Source organism: Bombyx mori, chromosome 3 (genome assembly GCF_030269925.1).
Source record: "Bombyx mori chromosome 3, ASM3026992v2".
NCBI lineage: Eukaryota > Metazoa > Arthropoda > Insecta > Lepidoptera > Bombycidae > Bombyx > Bombyx mori.
In genome coordinates, this window is record NC_085109.1 from 295,852 (window position 1) to 308,848 (window position 12,997).

Genomic DNA, 12,997 nt, shown 5'->3' on the forward strand with positions numbered 1-12,997 from the left:
AACTTACAATTAATACCAAAAATCAACATAAGGAATCATTTTATTGTTAATTAATAAATATTGCGACCATTAATCGAAATAAAAACCATCCTATCTTTCAAGTTGGATCAAACTGCACGCGGTGTGCCAATTTAATTTAAAATCGGTCAAGTAGTTTAGGAGTCCATCGCGGACAAACAACGTGACACGTGATTTAGGTATATACCTAGTTAGGTCATAAGTATTGTCACACAGTAAAAACTTTTCTTTTAGAATGCTGGCCACAAATTTTTTTATTGAATTCGAATTTCGAATTGTTCATGAAAATAAAAATGTATACTTTTAGAATTTTACTCATTTTTAAATATGGAGTGGACGCTTAAAGAAGACCGTGTTGCAGTTATTGCGTTGCATCGTTGCGGTTACGCGCCAATTAAAATTTTTAACATACTGAAAAATTTGAATATAAGCAAAAGATTCGTTTATCGTACCATCAAACGATACAATGAAGACTCTAGTGTAGATGACAGGTCAAGAAGTGGTCGCCCTCGGTCTGTTAGGACTCCAGCACTGATAAAAGCTGTGAAGGCGCGAATTCAAAGAAATCCCAAACGTAAGCAGAAACTGTTGGCCCTTCAGATGGGGTTAAGCAGAACCACGGTGAAAAGGGTGTTAAATGAAGACTTAAGGCTTCGGGCATATCGAAGAAAAACAGGACATCGTTTTAATGCTCGTCTAATGGACCTGAGACTGATAAGATGCCGCGCTTTGTTGAAGCGGTACGCGTGAAAAATATATCGGGAAATCCCTTTTTCGGATGAAAAAATTTTTACCGTAGAAGAGAGCTACAACAAACAAAATGATAAGGTGTACGCACACAGTAGTGAAGAAGCGAGCAACCGTATTCCGCGTGTCCAACGAGGTCATTTTCCATCCTCGCTCATGGTATGGTTGGGAGTTTCTTATTGGGGCTTAACAGAGGTACATTTTTGTGAGAAAGGTGTAAAAAAGAATGCAGTTGTGTATCAAAATACAGTCCTGACGAACCTTGTGGAACCTGTTTCTCATACCATGTTCAATAACAGGCACTGGGTATTCCAACAAGATTCGGCGCCAGCTCATAGAGCGAAGAGTACACAAGACTGGCTGGCGGCGCGTGAAATCGACTTCATCCGGCACGGAGACTGGCCCTCCTGCAGTCCAGATTTGAATCCGTTAGATTACAAGATATGGCAACACTTGGAGGAAAAGGCGTGCTCAAAGCCTCATCCCAATTTGGAGTCACTCAAGACATCCTTGATTAAGGCAGCCGCCGATATTGACATGGACCTCGTTCGTGCTGCGATAGACGACTGGTCGCGCAGATTGAAGGCCTGTATTCAAAATCACGGAGGTCATTTTGAATAAACTTTAGTGTCATAAGAATCTATGTTTTGTTAAGTTCATTTTGGTATATGAATGGTTACATAATGAATAAACTTGTTTCAATTATTTTACACTAAACATGTGACAGAATTTATGACCTGACTAGGTATATTAAGAAGAAGATAAGAGAGTGCAGTGAACAGCGCACGTCCTTCGCGACTCGAAGGTAGAAAATATTACCGTGTAAGGATGCTAGGCTTTACCGTATTATCCGGACCGAATGAGATTGAAATTGCTTTTAAAAATGCTTTATATTTCTTCAAAGTCTCGTACTAGAAGCGTCTAGTGACAGTACCGTCCGTACTTTTTATGAAGGAACAATTCATTCACAATATATTTATATTTTCAGCTTTGCGATGTGAGGCATGGTCACTAGCGCTCACAGGTGGCAGCCTGTCAAGGGTGCGACAGCCGCTACAGTATTCAAATTACGTTTATTTTATCCAACATCCGCTTAATACTAGCTAGATCAAGATCGTGTGTGCCAAGCTACAATAATAAAACAACAAAAATTCAACTCCGAGTCACATCCCCTAGACACTGAGCAACCAAACTTATCACAACATAATCTCAACCCTTACCTACAATATTCATATGGAGAGTGCAAAGTGTAGCGGTTAGGGGTTCGGTTGCTCGTCTCGAGGGTCGGAGTGACCGCGCCCGGGCACGCCTCCCATACCGATTTATTTCTATTACTGACCGCATGGACTCTCGGCTGTGGATGAGTGAAGAAAAAGATCGTGTGGTTTTACGAAACCACGGTAAAAGTGAAACTTTTTTTCACATTATAGACATTTAGCTCTGACAAACAACATTTAGATTAAGCACTGACAAAAACAAATAAAATAGCTTGGAGCACTGGCACAAATGAGTAATAGTCTATACACTACGCGGTCAGCTGCTGCGAACTATAGGGGCCGCCATATTGGCCTTGGCTGCTCTGACGAGCGCCTTTCACTTTATCCCTACTCCGCAGCCGACCGTCACGCGACATGCAACACACAGACGAAAAAGTTTGAGACGATGTAATAAAAGTTTCACTTTAATAATAAAAAATAAATCTAAGCAAATCCAGTTTTTTATAATAAAGTAATAGACAAAATTGAAGAAAATATCATAAGACATCAATATGATTGTTCATAGACATCGGCAACAACAAGAACGTATCCAGGGCTCTGCATATCCGTGCTCGAGATGTTGTACAGTTAACCAGTGAGCACTGGTCACGTCCCACTTTAACTACCGCTTGTCTACAGGTCACGCAACATTGGCGCTCCGTTGATCGTTCCATGACCACCACAATCTGACTGACGGCTCAGGACAGACAAACAAACATTCATCTTTACTTACTAAAATATAATTCAATGATTTAAATTAACAAAATAATTAATTTGGCTTCTTAAAAGCAAATTCCCAAACGAAATCTCAAATGATATTCTCTTCAAATAGTTATTGTGCAAAAAAGCTCGTCCAAAAATCCACATTATGCTACAAAAGTCATCTCCCGCGGCGCCGAGAACTTTTACCGCACTCAAAGCCGGGGATAGCTTCCGGGGTCAATGCGTTACGATTCGATTTTTACCGAATTAAATTTGAACCTCTCGCCTTTTACAGTGAGTGGTTGAATCCATAAAACCCGCTCATGAAATTCGTTCACGGAAAATTTCGGGTTAGCTTCGACGGCGGGACGTTCCAATCAATTTTTGAGTCTCGCACCGACCCTTGGCTAGCCCCGTGCGCGTAGTAGTTTGGTTTTGTACAGTAGATATAAGAGTGTCTACCTCCAATATTATTGAGAATTTTATGTTGAAGAAATACATAACATGCTAAGAACTTTTTGTGGAAAGCGACCTATCATACCAACGCCATATTAAATGGCGTCATTTTACTAATTATTAGTACTTTAATCAAACAAATATAGTGCTGTGTACCTTAACGCTATCAAGATTTTTGTATGCTGTGCCGCTTCTCGAATTCTTTCGGCATTCGATTCACGAATACAGTATTCCTGGTATAAGTTTATGGTACATCATAGTCCCGTGAAGAATGATAATCTATACTTAACATTATAAAGCTGAAGAGATTGTTTGTTGAAACGCGCAAATCTCAGGAACTACTGTTCCGATTTGAAAAATTATTTCAGTGTTAGATAACACATTTACTGGGGAAGGTTATAGGCTATATAACATCACGCTAAATAAGAGCATCAATAAAGTATGTTTCAAAATCGGGTTTTTTTACCTTTTGAGAGCTTCCACTGCGTGCGCTGCGGAAACGGTTAAGGTTTCGCTAAAATAATGTATGACAGAATTGTTCCCCTTTAAAAGATCTAAAAAAAAGTCCGCGACAGCATATGTCTATATGTTAGGGTTCGCTCACAATAACGTTTTTTATGCTAACCAAATTTGTTCTAAAATAAAGCATTATTTGTGTCCACGCGGACGAAGTTGCGGGCAAAAGCTTGTTCACTATAAAAATTTGCAAAGTAAAATTGAAATCCGCAAAAAAACCGTTAAAAACCGGTTTTATTTGGATATAAATTAAAATCTCTCGTGTGGGTTCCGCTTCACAGCGATTCCCCCTCGTCGTCGGAGCAGTTTAATCTCTGACGGGTTATGAAAACTGTCAGCGACAGACGCGGTGGTCCAGAGCAGGGCAGGTACTCAATATTTCGTTGTGGACGTAACGATGACACGGTGACAAGCAAGCTGATGTGTGCCCGTGGCCCGGCGATATCGCGTGCATCTCAACGAAGATATCGCAGCTTCTAAATTTGGGTTCACGGGCCATGTGGTATTAAGTTGTGACTTTAAACTATAAAATTAAGTGTCGCCAAGCTGCTTGAGTTATTGGGTCGAAATCTATAATCTTCCACTTCCTATAATCATCCACACGTTTCTTCTACGCTTTGCATACATTAATAAAATCATCGAAATTCGTAGACTTCTATTTAAAAGTGGTACTTTGACCTATCATATTTACACCCAAGTCAAAGTTTCTATTGCTTAAGCATTCCAGATATTTCGCCCTTCAAAATGACTTCTTCAAACTAAGATTGTATAACGATTGTTATACCGGCAGACAGCGTCACCTACAGTTGTCGCGGACGTGTTGATCCCACGAGTGGCAGTTATTGGCTGCTGTTCAATTAATATATCTTTACGACGATTCAGAACTAGACCCGTTATGTAAGTATCTGAAGATATCGTCAGATCGATTTTTCGAGACCACAGCTTGGCACGAAAACCTTCTAAGTAATCGTGGCCGTCTCGAACTATATCTCCGAACCAGGCGACGGGACAACCCAAAGTCGCCGTCGCCCATATCCTATTGGATCCCACCGATCTACTCTCGGTGTTTTTAGGTACTCGGAGTGGTGGCCTCCGTTCTCATAGAGCTCGTTGCATTAGCCCATATGTACAACCCACTGAGTTTCTCACTGGTTCTTCTCAGTGGGTCGCGATTCCGATTCACTGCACTGCGAACCAATGCTCTTGGTAGCAAGTCCTTCCATGCTGGGCCCCGTGAGCTCATTTTCCAAGCCGCACGTATCTGGCCCTTAGGCTGCGAGTGATTAGGAAATGAAAAAAAGTTTAGTTAATCTGTGGTATTGGGCAAAAGATCCGATACCTTGTTATTAATTCTGTGGATGACGTAAAGTTCGGGGCGTTGACGGCCCGAGCGGCCCGCCCGCCCTGTCGAGAACAATCCCCCGGGCTACTACAGCCGGGAGCTGCGAGTTATTCCGTGTGTCAATTTCCTTAGAGATTCGATATTATTTTAAGAGGTGTTCATTTCCAATCATTGCTGGTGGTTGTTTACATGAGTCTACCAGGCTCACCACAAACCGGGAGAGGTAACGATTACACTTGAGGCGCATAACATCTGCTCACAACAATAATACTGAACGACGACCACGACCGCTCTGACAACAGTGATACGACAAAGAAGAAGAATTGTTCTAATCCACTAATTTGTCATAATTTACTTGCTAAAAAATATTTGCGAAATGTGGGCATCATCACCAGTCTTTTCTAAGGCACAAACGCGTCGATCTAAATGAACTACGCAGAATTGAATCACCACAAAATGCTCCTCAGCCCGCGGCCGTGCCTGAATCGCGCAAAAACTAAAATAAAAATCCCTGAAAGTGTTGCATCGCCACGAAACAAGAAAACTTTGTAAGTTTGGGGAACAACGAACAACTGAAGAACTCACGTAAGTGGGACGGAGGGGGGGGGCTCTGATACCCACCCTTAGTATTTTTCACACTAACAACTATATCAAGGATACGCGCTGAGGTTCGGGATAAATATTTTTTTACCGAAGTACAAATTAACACTGTATTAACACTAGGAACACTTAACGAGCATTTTAAAATTCTCAATACGCTTCTTCCGGTTCGCTTCAGGTGATCCGTTCGCTGTTTCGCTTCAAGTAGTTTCGATTATTAACTGACTTCGTGACATTCCTGCAACGCTTTTATAGTCGATACGACATCCCTAGAATTATCGAGAACATTCCTCACAGGTCGAGTATTTTCGATTTCGTTTCCGGCATTTGACAATAGATGGCGTTATACTTCTCGAGCGTTCTTGACTTTACTAGTTCTTTTGGTATTCGTTCCTACTATTCGACGATAGATGGCGTTGCTCTTACCGGCGTAACAATACTAATATATTATCATATTTGAAATTCAGTTAAATTGACAGAAAAGATAAGATCTATTCCCGCAGCTGGCAGCGGTTTGGTCGGTAGGCAGCGGCTTGGTCGGTAGGCAGCGGCTTGGTCGGTAAGCAGCGGCTTGGTGGGTAGGCAGCGGCTTGGTCGGTAGGCAGTGGCTTGGTCGGTAGGCCGAGGCTTGGCTCTGCCCCTGGCATTGCTGAAGCCCATGGGCGACGGTAACCACCCACCATTAGGTGGGCCGTATGCTTGTCTGCCTACAAGGGCAATAAAAAAAAAGTTACAACGTAAGATTTCCAAACAAAAAAAAAAACCGATAAAGTCATACATTCTCATTCCAGTGTCATCAGTAGCTGATCTTTGTTTCAACCAGTAACTATGAACTAAAAAAAATAGTAAAAGAAGATACTGCAATGTACGCTTTTGTAGCTAGCTAACCTAAATGTAGATGATGGTTTTTACTCGTAGGCGTAGGTTTAAAGATGTCTGCACACAACTGGGTTAATCCCAGCATACATTTTCTGAACTGATCCATCCGTAAACATTTGTTAATAACAATTATAATTTTCACACATTGAAAAATAAATTGAAATCTTAATGAAGATAGATGAGTTACCTATTATTGTTTTTTCAATTTAAAAAACTAATTTAAATTTTGTTTTTAAATATTCACAGTAGTAATTATATTAACTAGAGGTCCCGCAGTAGTCGAAATTCGACTATAATTAATTGGAATTGTAAGTTTGTACACTATTATGATTGTATTTTATACTTTATAATCACAAATTTCGCCAACACTACACTATAAAAAATATTAACAAAGACAAACAATATTTAATCTATTCTCAATTTGACAACAGACGTCAAGAACAAAAGTTTGACAATAAATAGTATGCATGCGTGTGTGCGTCAAATACATGGTATGTAGTGTGTGTAATGTTTTCTTTATTGATTCAATGTATCTTTCATGCATTATTTAAAAAAAATATTAGCATTGTGCACTTCTTCTCTATATTCTCTATAAGTGTGGAAAATTTCATACTTCTCCGTCTGCGCAATTTTCGTAAAAGGGATTCAAAGTTTTTGCTTCACGTATTAATATATAGATTAATAATAAATAAAAAACTTAAAGTAATAAAAAATATATGTACATATATATTTTCAGTTTATCAATAATATCAAAACAATCCTGACATTTAAATCGTATAAAGAACATTTATAAAAGGTTAATTAATCTGTTTGAGTAAAGCCAATGATGACGACCTTTGAGGAAAAACAAAGCTCAAACAGATTTGATTAAAAATTGGTTATTGAAGATTATGTTTCATTAAAAATTGGTTTTCTGTAATCTGCTATGCTATTCCTCGAAATTGTTTTTTAATCAAAGAAAATAAATAGAAGGGGAAGAAGAAGTAATAAGTAGAAGGTTGCTACAGGAGTACCCCTTCTTTAACACTTGTATTGTTAAATTGCTGAGATACCTGAGCGAGCTCACGGCACACTTAGTATAGAGTGATCACTGCATCTCACAGATATCACAACGTGAATTCCACCACCTTGAGATGTGAGAGGAGTCTCAATTTATTGAAGAAAGGCTTTCTGCCGTTCAAACTGGAACGAATGACTGCCTCGCGCTAAAAAGCCTCTATTTATTAACGATAGGCAGCGGCTTGGCTCTGCCCCTGCGCCTGGCTTGACGTCCATTAGCGACAGTAACTACTCACCATCAGGTGGGCCGTACGCTCGTCTGCCTGCAACGCCAATAAAAATAAATGAGCCTACAATAAGGCGTTAATAGTTGCAGGGGATGATGGTATTAAAAAAAAACGTGCCTTTGACTACCAGGCCGCTTTGAAGTCACTTTATACCAGCTCCAGGACGGAGCCCGGGCTCACTAAACTATACTCCTGTCCTTTTTTTTATTGCCTTTGTAGGCAGACGAGCATACGGCCCACCTGATGGTAAGTGGTCACCGTCGCTCATGGACGTCAGCAATGCCAGGGGCAGACCCAAGCCGCTGCCTACCATAAAGTATTCTCCGCAAGCCTCGTTTGAAGAAGGACAAGTCATAGCGCTCGGAAAACACCGTGGAGGGGAGCTCATTCCAAAGTCTTCAATTCAAATACAAATAGTCATTTTTAATATCCTTGAATAACTTAAAAATCTATGTTTTCAGATACCGCATGCAACCTTGAAGAACATATCTTCGATCTTGGGACCTAAGTTCTTCACCAAAGGTACGTAGAATACTATATATGTTTTCTGGCTTACTGGTAGTAGGACATCTGGTGAGTCCGTGCCGGTCAGTACCACCACCCGGCCTACTTCTGCCATGAAGCACTAATGCGTTTCGGCTTAAAGGGTGGGGCAGTCGCTGTAACTATACTGAGACCTTATAACTCATATCTCAAGGTGGGTGCGGCATTACGTTGTAGATGTCTATGGGTTCCGAATACTAGTTAACACCAAGTGAGCCGTCAACTCGTCCATCCATCTAAGCAATAAAAAAATCATAAGGTCTATGGTATCTCAAGAAAGTGAGGGTACTATAAAAGCCGGACTCGTGCCAACGATAGTGCGCAGTGTGATCCCGCGCCGTTGGGTACCACTGCACTGCCTGTGTCCGTCGCAGCGACTGGAGGTCGGGGCAGTTGTTAAATTAATACATTGGAGACTTTGATATCTCGTCTCTATTTAGTTGCAGTGTTCATATTGTACCGTCAACAGGGCGGCTGTGAGCTTGTTTACCGAAAATAAGCTTATATATGTAGGTATATACCTACAAGTTCCGAAGAGCTATATTCGGACTGTGAGTCTTGAGCTATGTCGGTGGAGGAGCTGGCGTTGATTCTGTGCCCCAAACGCTCAATAAACATTGTACTTACAGTATGACTTAATGATTGTAAGTGACAGTTTCATATCGTTCGTTAAAATGATATTTGCTACAATCACCTTAGCACTCGGGGATCACGTTAATTTGAAACGCCGCACCAAATAAATAAGGCTATATTTTCAAGTGAATGTCACGGGAGCCGGAAACCAATACATTGGGGAAGCCTTAAATCTCGTAGTTGTGTGAACTTGGTACTTATAAATCCTTCACGTAGCCTTCAATGGAAGAAAAATATGTTTTTTTCCCTGAGTTAGGGTTTTTTCATTCAATTCCAATGTCGTAAGTGTTTGTATGAAACGAGAGTTTGTATTTATAATGGTATCGGTGAGGAGCTGCAGACGAGTATCCGACTGATGATGCTTAGCAGCTATTGGAGCTCGCAATATGCTGTCGTTACTCAGCTTGAGATATAACGTTGCCATTGCGTTACCATATCCTGCTGTCTGAACCAGAATTCAAGATTCTTTTCTCGAAAGCAATTGGCAGGGTGGTGGTAGTGCTAAAGGCTGATGAGGGCTCACAACGCACTCACCATCAATACTAGAACTAAGAATTAGGATATACCAATACAAATGAGGGATCATGAAGAAGCAACACGTTTCAGTTTTTTGTGGAAAACAGCATCATCCACAATAACTAGAACCGCTACGTTCATCCACAGTGCGTTCACAGATATCATTTTGTCACGAACCATTCGAATTTCGACTAAACAGCCCTCCTAGTCTACTCAGCATTGTGACATGTTGTTCTTTAAACGCGGTTTGAGGTAAGTTCTTAACGACAGGCAGGTCCTTGATCGTGCCCTTGGCATTACTGATGACCATGAGCGACGGTGGCCACTACCACTGCCTCGTACCCCAGTGTACATACCAGTAGCTACGATCAGAACAACAAAACAACCTCTTTATACACCACCTCCCTAAAACAATATATCACCACAATACTTCCTCGCAGCGCCTGAATTATTTATATTATCGCTAAAGAAATAAATGTATTGCGTTATCTCTTAGACCGAGCGATATATAGGTGATCTTCATTTGATGAATTAACTGCTGATGTTGGTTGAAGTTTGCTGGGTTATCTGCGATTCAATATTGGACCAATACAAATCAGTTTTGTGTGTGCTTAAAATACTTTTTCGATTCAATCTCGTGATTATGTTATTTTCAACTATTTTAATATCTGACAGTATTTGTGGCTGAATAGAAATTTTAAATATCGAATTATGATTAAAATATTTTACGATAAAGTCAGTAAGTACTACGAGTACAATGGTTCACGTTTTCACCCGCGTCAAAATTTGTAATTCAGAAGAATGACACATGTTGCTTTTGTTGGAATAAAGAGTTGCTTTTGTTAGTTACGTTATGTTAGTTACGTCAACTCGATTTATAAATCCATTGGCATCAGATAATCAATCAGCGAATACACTATTGTATTTATTATATCAGATATACCTGGCGCGTCCCGAGTCTTGTCATTTAATCTATATATTAATACGTCAAGCAAAAACTTTGTATCCCTTTTTACGAAAATTTCGCGAACGGAGGAGTATGAAATTTTCCACACTTATAGAGAATATAGAAAAGAAGTGCACAATGCTAATATTTTTTTTAAATAATGCATAAAAGTTACATTAAATCAATAAAGAAAACATTACACACACTACATACCATGTATTTGACGCACACACGCATGCATACTATTTATTGTCAAACTTTTGTTCTTGACGTCTGTTGTCAAATTGAGAATAGATATTGTTTGTCTTTGTTAATATTTTTTATAGTGTAGTCTTGGCGAAATTTGTGATTGTAGAAGTATAAAATACAATCATAATAGTGTACAAACTTACAATTCCAATTAATTATAGTCGAATTTCGACAACTGCGGGACCTCTAGTAGAATGTTAAAAAGTATCTTACGTGGTATTTAGATTACAAAGTATATTTATTGTGTAAAGTGTCATTTAAATGTTGCATTTTTCGTAATTCAATAACAAACATCTAAACCAACCATCTCATTTAGAATGTTAGGATGGGTATAGATTATGTGCCTTTTGTTGATATTTTGAAAAATGTAATTGTAAGGATTAAATTCGTAATATTTAAATTTGATTGAATTAGTAATCGATTTCACTTGGGTTCTACCTAAACATAAATAATTTGTTTTGTGATGCCGATAGTGTATTAAGCAAATAAATTAGAATGAAACTTGAATACGAAAATAGCATTTTAACAATCAATAAATATATTGAAATTAAACTCGATTATATAAAAGTAGAAAGTATACCGTTGTACCTAGCGGGGCACAGTACAGAATATGAACAGTATCTTGAACCTACCGAAGTACTACTTAGGGCTTTTACTGGTGGTAGGACCTCTTGTGAGTCCGCACGGATAGGTACCACCACCCTGCCTAGTTCTGCCGTGAAGTAGTAATGCTTATCGATTTGAAGGATGGGGCAGCCGTTGTAACTATACTGAGACCTTAAAACTCATACCTCAAAGTGGGTGGCGGCATTTACGTTGTAGATATCTATGTGCTGCGGTAACCACTTAACACCAGGTGTGCTGTGAGCTCATCCACTCATCTTAGCAATAAAAAAAATAAAAAATTTGCTGCGGCTTTCGATTTTGACCCTGCGTACAGATATTATATTTAGATTATAAACTTCTTACGGAAAACTTTAGATAAGTTCTTTAACAAATGATCCTGTCAAGGAGCATTGCGATGACGCAGGGCTCGACCTCGGGATATCTCCCGGGATGACCAAATAAATGAGTGACTATTAATTTCCAAGAAGGACCTCTAATAATAATGCTGTTTATTACTTTTACTTATCGACGTATTAAGATGGTTCAAAATCAAGGCAATTCAAGATCGGAGACGGATAAGATAGTTTTGCAGTATCATAAGTAAGTAACTAATGTAAAATATGAGGTTTGTTCGTGTATGGAGAATTGAGATTGGCTGACATGTTTACATCTTAGTGGCGCCCGGGGCTGCTATAGTGTGCACGATAATTATATTCCGTTTTTTTTTAAATTGTGATTGGGAAATGTGTTAAGTTTTTTACAATACCATATTATTTTTTTCACAAAACAAACAGATTAACATGAAGACTCAACTGGCAATGTGACTTTGAGAGCGTGATATAAACTAGCGCATTCAAGAATTGATAATTCGAATAATTTCTTCTTCTGCTGACCGTACACATCGTATTGAGATGTGACTGAAGCCTGCCATCTGCAACAGCCATCTTGACACTTGAGGTTTCACTTTGAGAAGGCGGCACGACATGAAAACCCTCTTGTCGTGGCCGCTGGAAACTACACACCCGATCCTGTAGACCGAATGGTAAACAGTCAACGTCGCCCAAAACACGTCATTACGGAGCCTCCCGATTCATTAACGGTGCTTTTCGGTACCACAAGCACCGATCACCAACCTCGTCGAACCCGTCGCTTGCGACGAAGGGCTCGACGAGCGAATTAACCCATAGACACAGCCCACTGAGTTTCCCGCCGGATCTTCTCAGTGGGTCGCGTTTCCGATCTGGTGGTGGATTCTGCGAAGCACTGCTCTTGCTAGGGTCAGTGTTAGCAACTCTCCGTTTTGAGCCCCGAGAGCTCACCTACATGTTAGGGCAAGGCTATCAGCATAGGTAGGAAAAAAAACTTGAGGTTAGAATCTCGATTGCGTTATAGCGTCCACATTTTATAAATTTACAATACGAATTGTAGCCCCGGCTCTGAGATGAAACTGCATTATTCATTGTTAAGCACCGCGTAATATATTCTGACGCTTACTTACAAAAATATATTTTTTTGTCTATATCTATATCTATATCTATACTAATATTATAAAGAGGAAAGATTTGTTTGTTTGTTTGTTTCGAATAGGCTCCGAAACTACTGGACCGATTTGAAAAATTCTTTTTCCATTAGAAGCCGACATTGTCCCTGATGAACATAGGCTACTTTTTTTAATTTTTTTTTTTAATTTTTTTTTTTTTGG

The 12,997-nt window shown here is 39.6% G+C and overlaps 1 protein-coding gene across 3 annotated transcripts in view; it reads left to right on the top strand.

Annotated features, from left to right (window-relative positions):
* LOC101746237 (Ig-like and fibronectin type-III domain-containing protein 1) overlaps positions 1 to 12,997 on the top strand; it is a 133,811-nt gene that overhangs the window by 66,957 nt on the left and 53,857 nt on the right. For all 3 annotated transcript variants that reach the window (XM_012688505.4, XM_012688506.4, XM_012688507.4), the window contains exon 3: positions 8,264 to 8,324. The gene's annotated coding sequence lies outside the window, so the exon portion shown is untranslated. The remainder of the gene's footprint in view (positions 1 to 8,263; positions 8,325 to 12,997) is intronic.